This window comes from Capsicum annuum, unplaced genomic scaffold (assembly GCF_002878395.1).
Source record: "Capsicum annuum cultivar UCD-10X-F1 unplaced genomic scaffold, UCD10Xv1.1 ctg4331, whole genome shotgun sequence".
NCBI lineage: Eukaryota > Viridiplantae > Streptophyta > Magnoliopsida > Solanales > Solanaceae > Capsicum > Capsicum annuum.
The window spans coordinates 638386-650088 of record NW_025850773.1 but is presented as its reverse complement, the minus strand read 5'-3'; the positions used below and the strand labels follow the sequence as shown (position 1 = coordinate 650088).

At 33.8% G+C, this 11703-nt stretch overlaps 1 pseudogene; it reads left to right on the top strand.

The window, feature by feature from the left end:
• Positions 1-2112: 2112 nt before the first annotated feature.
• LOC107874084 lies at positions 2113-10986 on the top strand (annotated as a pseudogene).
• Positions 10987-11703: the final 717 nt, after the last annotated feature.

The following is an 11703-nucleotide window of genomic DNA, read 5'->3' as shown; positions in this document are numbered from 1 at the left end:
ATTATACACAAAATTGAGGTTAAATATTGTGAAAAGTCACAATTTTTTTACTTTTAAAGAAAGATAAATAAGTAAAAAGCTGATGCAGCCAAAAAAAATTTCTAAGGAGGTTAAAATCTAAAGAAGTAAACACACGAACTAATCGAAGAAGGTTCAATATCTATTATATATACATAAAAGTAATTTTAATCATATATAAGTAATATAGTTTTTTTTCGAAGGGGGGCCTTGACCATAAACTGGTTCTCATTCAAAATTTGAAGTCTTCGGTTGATTTAATCGATGAGTCTACTTGGCACCCAAAGATTCAGAATTCTGGATCCGCCTCTGGACACATATGTTAACACAATGATCTATCAAATAAAGATTTTATTAATATAATAAAATTTTTTTACATGAGATTAAAATATAATACTATAACACAAATTGCATGATTAATAGTATATCATAATAGTATTTGCCTGAATTACATGATGATCTTGTGGACAATATTTTATTCTTACCAACCAAATGTTAGAAAATAAGAAAATCACTTATTTTTTAAAATAATATTTTTTAGGAAAACATTTTCTATGAACATATGATGGTTTGTTTTAACAAAATCGTCACAACAGGTAGCTCGAACCGCCATAAATTACATTGTTAAATATGCCAATTTTTTGGTTATTTAATACGACAGTTTGTAACCATGGTACTGCTTATGTTATTCCTGCAAACCTAGAAACAAAATACTGATTTAAAAGAAAAAAATTCAGGTCCATTGAAAATTGTATTTCTTTAAATTTATCATAGGATAAATTGGAACACTACTCTGCAATACTAACAATAGAAATTACACAATGAAGTAAATCACACTTACCGTTATTTCATTGAAGAAAAATACACAGAAGATGAAAGAAAAATTATGTCTCTTTTTATTTTAGTGAGTCGAAAGGCATTTTTCTTCGTAATAGAAACACACCCCAAGTCTTAGTGGCAGACTGGCAGTACGGAATTTCACCAGAGATAACACATTGTATGTACATTGGAAGCTGTCCACTGTTTAAATCTTTTTTGACAAAAAATTTCGCATGAGATACCTTTTGATCATAAGCATTCATAAATAATTCCCTGGCTGCAAAAAGTATCTCGTGCACGAAAAGGAAGAACTACAAATTCAATAATCATATTAGTTTTAGCTTTCAATCAACCAAAATAACAGATCACAAATGCATTTAGGACGAGTATATCTAGATCACTTAGGATTCAATCATCCTCGCATTGATATTGCAGGCATTAATAGATAGGATAAATGAAAACCTCTTCATGAAAGTGATGAAGAAGATTGGAGAGATGAATGTTTTAGATTTAATTTGGTATGAATTTATTTAATTTATGGATCGGGTTAGGTTTAAAAGAGAGAATTGGGTAATTTCAATTGAAATGAGGCGACTTTTAGGAAAATCCATTAAACTAAGGGGTATACATGTGAAGTTTTCTTTTGAAGACATGGTTATTTAGCCCTATAGTATAACTAAGGGCAATGTTAATCAATAAATGAAAGTAGAGGGGTAACTTTGACCATTTTCTATTTTGATTATTTAAAATGACAAAAATTAGCATTCCCTTAAGTTCATCTTTACTTATTCAAATTTGATTCTGCATCCTCCATTAAAAACAATGTTTGACATGAATATTTTACTATAATATTTATATTAATTGATGTTTAATTTAGGCCATGAAAAAAGATTTGAGAAATAAGTAATTAATGTTGAGGTTAAAATATGAATATATATATATATATATGTAGACAAGTGAGGATTGCTAAAGTAGTTGAGCACCTCCATCGTTGACCAGTAGGTTGATGGCTCGAGTTACGCTGGAGGATAAGTGAAGACACTATTGATCCTCCTAAGGAGTGGTGCGGGAAAAAATATAGTATTTTTTTATATGCTAAAAATAACAAGTAAAAGTAAAAATATGTATAGTTGACAAGCAAAAATGAATGAAGAGATCACTTTACTTAACAAAATTTGTTTAGTCATGACCATTGAAAAATAATAGTAATTTTTTCAAGTGGGGCAATGGTATGATACTTTAATTGCCGTCGATTTGAACTGCTCATCTTGTTAGCGATCTTATGGAGTTCCAATTGTTTCTATTGTAGGTCAAGTTCCACGTAAGATGATTGGAACAAATGCATTTCAAGAAATTCCATTAATTGAGGTAACTAGATCAATTACCAATCATAATTATCAAATTATGGACGTTGATGATATTCCTAGGATTGTGCGAGAGGCATTTTTCTTAGTAAGATTAGGTCTACCTAGACCAGTTTTAATTGATATTCCAAAAGACGTTCAACAACAAATGGTGATACTTAATTGGGATCAGCCAATGAAGTTGCCAGGTTATATGTACAGACCCACTCAACCACCAAAAAAGATGTTGGATCAAATTGTTAGACTAATTACTGACTCAAAGAAGACGGTTTTATATGTTGGTGGTGGGTGCGCACAATCCAGCAAGGAGTTAAGGCGCTTTGTTGTGCTCACAGGTATATACAATATATTCTAATTATCAGTAGAAATGTAGAGAGTCAATTCTTACTACCAATTCTATTTTATTAGATCAATATGACTATTTATATAACTAGCTAGGCCGAACATACCTGGGATTGAGGTGTTTTTGCACGCACAGGTATTCCAGTGGCGAGTACTTTGATGGGTTTGGGAGTGTTTGTTATTTTCAATGTTTTCGGGTACAAGAATCTGTATTATCTACACAACAACTTCAATCCAAGTTCAAGTATAAAAACAAGAATGCCTATGAAGTTACACAATACCTCCAACACAAGATTATAAATAATTTATCGAAGAAGTGTGTTATATTTTCAGAAATGAGATGAAATAGAAATTTAAAGCCAAGTCCCCCAACTACATGGAGTGCCCTTAAGGAATAATTCTCTTCACTGTACTCGAGATTATGGAATTTTCCTCCCAGGATAAAATGACTTTCAATCTAACAATAGCGGTACCTCAAATTATTGGATTCGTCGAACTCACTCAACGGCTAATGATCACAATGAGTTTTTTGTAGAAAAGAAGAGTGATTTTGATGTCAAAAATCATGTCTATACCTGAGGAATATGTCAGGTATTTATAGCCTTAAGGTGTCCCTTCAGAAAGGAAGCATTGGTTTTAGCAAAAATGCACCTATTCAGTACAATCACATCACTTGCGCTCAGTCTGTGCTGGACTTGCGCTTGAACTGCGGCCACAGGTGACACTGTCCAAATTTCAGTAAGTACCTGCACTACCCAGATTGCCCCATTGCGTGAAACAGTGTGCCTTGTACCTCGAAGGGTCGCATCCCTTCGAGATACTTTGCGTATGCGCTTGCATGGCATCCGAAATGCACCCACACATGGAGTAAAATATTTAGATTAATTTTTCACTTGTAAACCAAGTTTCAAATAAAATTCTTCTAGAAGATAGATCTCGTCGATCGATCATTTGACAAATTCAAATTCAAATCCAAAATCGAAGCCGAACCGAGCGAGGGACAATCTCAATATAAACACATAAAACTTCTTTCTCCCACCAATGTGCGAGAATTTAGTAAGCTTTCCATAAAAGAGTACACTTTCTATTTTAGTGTCTCTCTTTCCCTCCACTATTTTTTCCTTCATTTTTCATTCATACATACACCTTGAACCCAACAATCTCTCACATGAATGAGGAATATCTATCTTTTAAAGAAAGAGACGGACAAGCATGTAATCATTGAGCAAAGATTGATTGCATCTGGATAAGTGGGTTTCCCTTTAAATTTTTCGTAGTGAACATGCATCAGATGCACTCGGACAATCGATAGATTTGATATCTTTGAACCATCGAGCTTTAATGTACACCCAGACAACACATGTCACACAACCAACCTTTTATCGATTATGGTTCTCACGGTTTTGTTCTTTTCAGTCATGAACACGTTTCGATTTTATGAGAGCTTAGAGAATAGGCCTTTAAACATTCTCCTTGAAACGACTTCCACTTTGCCCTCACATAGGTGATTTCTAAATGTTCAATCCTATAGATTAAATTATTTTTTCAAATCTGCTAAATTTAGATAATCATTAAAAGAATTTTCACCTTAAGTCTTATCCTCGTTTACTAAACATTGTCTACATCATGAGAATGTGTTGGTATATTGACAATGTTGAACATATCAGACACAACTTTTTTTTATCTCCTTAAACCTAACCCTTGGGATCTCCAGTCTGCTAGGTAGAGTTACCATCATGTTGACCTGTCCTAGGCCTTAAACCAATTCCCTTGGATGTCTTCTCAACTCCTTCTCAAGATAGACCTTTTGTAAGTGGATCCGCCATATTATCCTTTGACTTTACATAGTCAACAGTGATAATTCCACTAGAGAGAAATTCTCTAACAATATTATGTTTTCGTCTTATGTGACGAGATTTATCATTATACATCATGCTCTCTGCCCTACCTATTATCGTTTGGCTATCACAGTGTATACATACTGGTGCCCCTGATTTGGGCCGATAAGGAATATCTTCCAAGAAATTCTAGAGCCATTCTGTTTCTTCACCGGCTTTATCCAATACGATAAATTCAGATTCCATTATAGAGAGAGCAATACATGTCTGTTTGGATGATTTACAAGAGACCGCTCCTCTACCGATAGTAAATACATATCCATTCATGGATTTTACTTCGTTCGATCCAGTGATCCAATTTGCATCATTTTATCCTTCAAGTACAGCAGGATATTTATTATAATGCAAAGCATAGTCTTGAATGTACTTAAGATACCCCAAAACTCTTTTCATTGCCATCCAATGAGTTTTGTTGGGATTACTCGAATACCGACTCAACTTACTAATAGTGCATGCTATGTCTGGTCGTGTACAATTCATTATATACATTAAACATCTCAATACTCTTGCATACTCCAATTGTGAGTTACTTTCACCTTCATTCTTTCAAAGTGTGAAGCTCACATCCAATGGAGTCTTGGCAATACCAAATTCCATGTACTTGAATTTGTCAAGTACTTTTTTGATGTAGTGAGACTGTGACAATGCCAATCCTTGGGTTGTTCTATAGATTTTTATTCCTAAGATCACATTCGCAACTCCAAGGTCTTTCATATCAAACTTGCTCTCACACATTCATTTTGTAGTATTTATGTCTGAAATGTCTCTGTTGATGATCAACATATCATCCACATACAAACAAATAATGACTTGGTGATTTGGAGTGTCTTTAATGTAAACTCATTTATCACATTCATTAATCTTGAACCCGTTTGCCAACATGGTTTGTTCAAATTTTCATTCTATTGTTTAGGTGCTTGTTTTAATCCATAAAGTGACTTAACAAGTTTATACACCTTATTTTCTTTTCCTGGAACCATAAAACCCTCAAGTTGTTCCATGTATATTTCTTCCTCCAATTCTCAATTTAGGAATGTTGTTTTCACATCCATTTGATGAATTTCAAGACCATATACCACCGTCAAGGCAATTAACATTCAAATTGACGTTATCCTTATTACAGGAAAGTATGTATCAAAGTAATCAAGGCCTTCCTTTTGTTTAAAGCCTTTTACTACAAGTCTTGCTTTGTATTTGTCAATAGTATCATCCGCTTTCATTTTCCTTTTGAAGATCCATTTAGAACCTAAAGGTTTATTTTCTGGAGGAATATCAACCAACTCCCATGTATGGTTGCTTAAGATTGAATCAATCTCACTATTGATTGCCTCTTTCCAAAAGGATGAATTTGAAGATGTCATTGCTTCTTTAAATGTTTGAGGCTCATTTTCAAAGACAAATGTTACAAAATCAGATCCAAACGAAGTTGACATTCTTTGACATATACTACGTCTTGGATTATCATCATTGTGTACATTCTCACTTGGTTCATCTCGAGGTCGTTTAGACCCCCCACTAGTTTGTTCATGTCTAGTTTTATACGGATAAATGTTTTTAAAGAATTTAGCATTATGTGATTCAATTACCATATTTTAATTAATATCCGAATGTTCAAAATTTATGAACCAAAAATCAACATGCTTTACAACTTTTAGCATATCCTATGAATATGCAGTCCACCATCTTAGGTCCTATCTTTACCCTTTTTGGCACAGATACTTGAACCTTCGTTGGAAACCCCCACACTTTAAAATATTTTAAGTTGAGTTTCCTTCCTTTTAATTTTTCATATGAAATTGATTATGTCTTACTATAGGAAACTCTATTGAGTATTCGATTGGCTGTAAGGATAGCCTCCCCCCACAAGTTTTGTGGTAAACCTGAATTTATAAGTAAGACATTCATTATTTCCTTCAAAGTTTGTTTTTTCCTTTTCACAATTCTATTAGATTGAGGTCAATATGGGGTCGTCGTTTGGTCGACAATTTCATTCTCTACACATATTTTGGCGAAGGGAGATTCATATTCTCTGCCCCTATCACATTTTATAGTTTTTTTTTTTCTCTAACTGATTTTCAACTTCAGTTTTGTATTGCCTAAAAGTATCTATTATTTCATCCTTACTATTCAGCAAGTAGACATAACAATATCTAGTGAAATCATCAATAAAAGTTATGAAATACTTTTTCTCACCACATGATGGTGTTGACTTCATATCACAAATATCAGTGTGTATTAAGTTTAAGGGGTCGGACTTTCTTTCAACGGACTTATATGGATGCTTAGCATACTTTGATTCCACACACATTTGACATTTTAATTTATTGCACTCAAAGTTTGGCAAAACTTCTACGTTAATCAGTTTTTGTAAAGTTTTATAATTGACATGTCCTAAACGTTCATTCCACAATTCATTAGGCTCAAGCAAGTAAGAAGAAACAAAACTTTTATTGATTTCAATAGTCATTACATTCATTTTGAATAGGCCCTCATTGAGGTAGCCTTTTCCTACATACACTTCTCCTTTACTAAGTACAATTTTTCAGAAAATAAATACATATTTTAATCTATTTTTTTATAAAAGTGATACAAAAATCAAGTTCTTTCGTAACTTCGGTACATATACGACATTGTTGAGTGTCAACACTTTGCCTAAAGTCATTTTCAAGCACACTTTTCCTATTTTTTCTACTTTTGCAGTAGCGGAGTTTGCCATGTAGATCTTTTCTTCTCTTTGAGCTAGAGCGAACATCGAAAACAACTCCTTATTAGTACAAACATGGCTTGTGGCATCGAAATTCATCCACCATTCGCGAGGATTTCCCACCAAGTCGTATTCAGATAGCATGGCACACAAATCATCCGTTTCTTTCTTGGACTCAACCATATTTGATTGGTATTTCTTATTCCCTTTCTTCAAGGTACGACAATCCGTATATTTTTGGCCAATCTTGCCATAGTTGAAGCATTTTTCATTGAATTTCTTCTTGGGTTGATTGCTTTTATTTTCAGCTTTCTTTCACTTTTAGAGTTGTTGTGGTCATCTTCTACAATATTTGCTCTATTTATTGCAGAATTTCCTCTTGACCTTCTTTACGCAGCTTTATTGTCTTCTTCAATAAGCAGTCGTACTATTAGATCTTTGACTGACATCTCCTTACATTTGTGTTTCAAATAGTTCTTGAAGTCCTTCCATATAGGTGGTAACTTCTCTATTATTGTTGTTACTTGAAATGCTTCATTCATGATCAAACTTACAAGAAAGTTTATGTGAATATTAAGAACATTTTTAAACTGTTCAACAAAGGTATTTTTCAAAATCATACCTTCCGCAAGGAGATCATGGATGATCACTTGCAGTTTCTGCAATTGGAAAACAACAGACTTGTTATCTAGCATTTTATATTTCAGGAATCTTGCAACAAAGAACTTTTTAGTTTCGGTATCCTCAGTATTGTACTTTCATTCTAGCGCTCCCCACAACTCTTTTGTTGTCTTGGTTCTACTATACACGTTGTAAAGGTCATCTTGGAAATCACTCAAAATATAGTTCCTGCAAAGGAAATCAGAGTGTTTTCAAGCCTGCACAGTAACAAATCGCTCTTGGTCAGAGGTTCCCTTAGGCACCTCTGTAGCTTCCTCAAATATGAACCTTTGAAGACAAAGAGTTGTGAGGTAGAAAAACATTTTCTGCTACCACCTCTTAAAGTCAATACCCGCGAAATTTCTGGGTTTCTCCGCTGGTACCATAGCTTGCGGAACATTATTCTGACTCATTGTGGAAATACTAGTTGCCGCCACAATCGTTGTGGTATCATGCACTTGACTATCCGTAGTCATTTTCCTGTCACCACAAGACAATAACTTTAGTATATCAAAATACTATTAATAAAGTTGCAACAATTTTAAACACCTCTTGTTTCTAGTTTAATGATGAAGTTTTTATGACTTCCAATCATCAACCGAGTTATCTTTAACTTGTGATGAAGATTTTATGTCTTCAAATCACTAGTTAAGTTCAAATGGAGTAGAAAGCTTCAAGCTTTAATCTCCAGAAACCAAGCTATACAGATTTCGAGTTATTCCTTAAGATTGTTATTCTCAATGTTTTCAAGTACAAGAATCTGTATTTAGGCACACAACAACTTCAACCCAAGTTCAAGTCTAAAAACAAGAACACCTATAAAGTTACACAACTCCTCCAACATAAGATTATAAATAATATATCCAAGAAGTGTTTTATATTTTCATAAATGAGATGAAACAGAAATTTAAAGTCAAGTCCCCCGACTTCACGGAGTGTCTTTAAAGAATAATTTCCCTTACTATACCCGAGGTTATGGAATTTTTCTCTCAGGATAAAATGGTTTTCAATCCAACAATTATGGTACCTCAAATTATTGGATTCATCGAACTCACTCAATGGCTAATGATCACAATGAGTTTTTCGTAGAAAAGAAGAGTGTTTTTTCTGTCAAAATTGGTTCAGCAAAAAAGCACCTATTCAGTACAATCACATTACCTGCGCCTAGTCTGTGCTGGACCTGCAGCCGCAGAAGTGTGTCTTTTACCTCGAAGGGTCACATCCCTTCGAGATGCGTTGCGTATGCGTTTGCTTGGCATCTGAATTACGCCCGCACATATTGTAAAATATTTGGATTATTTTTTCACTTGTAAAACAAGTTTCAAATAAAATTCGTCTAAAATGATAGATCTCATCGATTGATTTTTCGAATCCGAATCTGAGCGAGCGACAACGACAACGGCGTGAGGCACCACCTTATTCTTGCCTTACTATCCATGTGGAGATGTGTTTCTCAATATAAACACATAAAAGCTTCTTTCTCCCACCAATGTGGGAGAATTTAGTAAGCTTTCCATAAAAGAGTATACTTCCATTTTAGTGTCTCTCTTTCTCTCCACTATTTTTTCCTCTATTTTTCATTCATACATACACCTTGAACTAGGGATGTGCAAAAACCGAACCAATCGATAAACCGAACCGATAAAAATATTAGTGATTTATTATTATTGGGTTAACGGGTTTTTAATGGTTTTATAAAAAAATTTATTGGGTTATTGGTTCGGTTTGTTTTTTTCTTATTGGGTTATTGGATAAACCGATAACCCAATAAGAATATATATATATATATATATATATGACTTATTATATATCTCTTAATCTCTCTTTAATCTCTACAAATTAACAAACCTACTGTTTCAATTATACAAACTCTTAATTTCTCCTAACAACATTTAGTTCAAACTTGAAGATTTATGTAGGATTTTTGTTTGCTACTAAGATTCGATTTTTTTTCATGTTAGTTTCTATTATTTCTATTTTATGAGTATTTTCTTATCGGTTAAACCAAAAATCGAACCGTTAAGGATTAAAAACCGATAAACTGAAAACCGATAAAAAATATCTTATTGGTTTGATTATTGGTTTAGCATATTTAAAAATCGAAAATTGATAAACCGAACCGATAATATGTAAAACCGAACCGAACCAACCGATGCACACCCCTACCTTGAACCCAACAGTGTTCCCAACAGGTGATGAGCTTTCCCTTCAAATGCTAGGGATGCATGGTACTGTTTATTCAAATTATGCAGTGGAGAATAGTGATTTGCTGCTAGCATTTGGAGTAAGGTTTGACGACCATGTTGCTGGTAAATTAGAAACTTTTGCAAGTAGAGCAAAAATTGTTCACATTGATATCGACTCAAAGGAGATTGGAAAGAACAAGCAGACTTATGTATCCATTTGTACAGATATTAAGTTCGCATTACAATGGTTGAATTCGATATTAAATCAGAAAAAGGCAGCACTGAAGCTGAACTTTTCTCCCTGGAGAAGAGAGTTAACAGAGCAAAAATTGAAGTACCCTTTGAAGCATAATTTCTTTGGTAGAGCCATTCCTCCACAGTATGCAATTCAAGTCCTTGATGAGTTAACTAATGGAAATGCCATTATAACTAGTGGTGCAGGCCAACACCAGATGTGGTCGGCTCAATACTATAAGTACAAAAAGCCAATGCAGTTGTTGGCATCTAGTGGATTCGGTGCAATGGGATTTGGATTGCCTTCTGCAATAGGAGCAGCTCTTGCAAGACCAGATGTAATTGTTGTGGACATTGACGGAGATGGAAGTTTTATGATGAATGTGCAAGAGTTTACAACAATTACAGTGGATAATCTTCCTGTTAAGATGATGATTATAAATAATCAACACTTAGGAATGGCGATCCAGTGGGAGGATAGGTTCTGCAAGGCAAATAGGGCAGACTCTTATCTCGGAAATCCTTCTAACAAGTCAAAGATTTTTCCTAATATGTTGAAATTTGCGGAGGCTTGTGATATATCTGCTGCTCGAGTCACACATGAATGATGTTAGAGTTGCTATACAAAAGATGTTAGACACCCCCGACCTTATTTATTGGATGTTATTGTATCTCACCAGGAACATGTTTTACCTATGATTCCTGATGGAGGTAATTTCAAGGATATCATCACAGATGGTGATGGGAGATCTACCTACTGATATTTTCCTATCCAAATTCAGATTTAACAGTACAAATTGTTATTCGATGAACATGGGATATACTATTAATAAGAGAGATGCACAGATCAATTAATGATGTTTTATCTGTTTGGTTGATGTTTGTCTGATGTGGTGTGACTTTCCTATTGTACTATGAGTACTTCTTGTTACTATGTGTTTGGTAGAAGTTTTACATAATTGTCTTCAATTGGAACAATAATAATTTTAGCTATGTCTAATTTTGTATATTCTACGTTGATCTGTTTCCCCTTTTCTATATATATATATATTTTTTGTTTTTTCTAATTAGCTTAGTGCATGTAGTACAATTAAATTGTCCAAGATTCTTTTGATTTTCTTTCAAAGGGTTGTTTGTTAGCCGTGATTTTTTTTGAAAAAAAAAAATTGGGAGTAAGAAAGGGGACATGGAAAAAGGAATTACCTTATAAGATGGGATTTAAACACTCACCAATAAGGTTAAAGTTTAGGTAGTCTTGCACCGAAAAAAAAAAAAAAAAGTTTAGGTAGTCTTGATTTGTTATAAATGTACCATATACAGTGAATGTCTATTTTACCATATATTGTGAATACCTATTTTACTATATATTGTGTATGTCTATTTATGGAAAAGTTACAAACCCCAAGGTTCGTTTTCCTCTATAAATAAAGGGTTTTTCCTTCATTGTAATTCATCCCTCAATAATCCCTCAAGAGAAA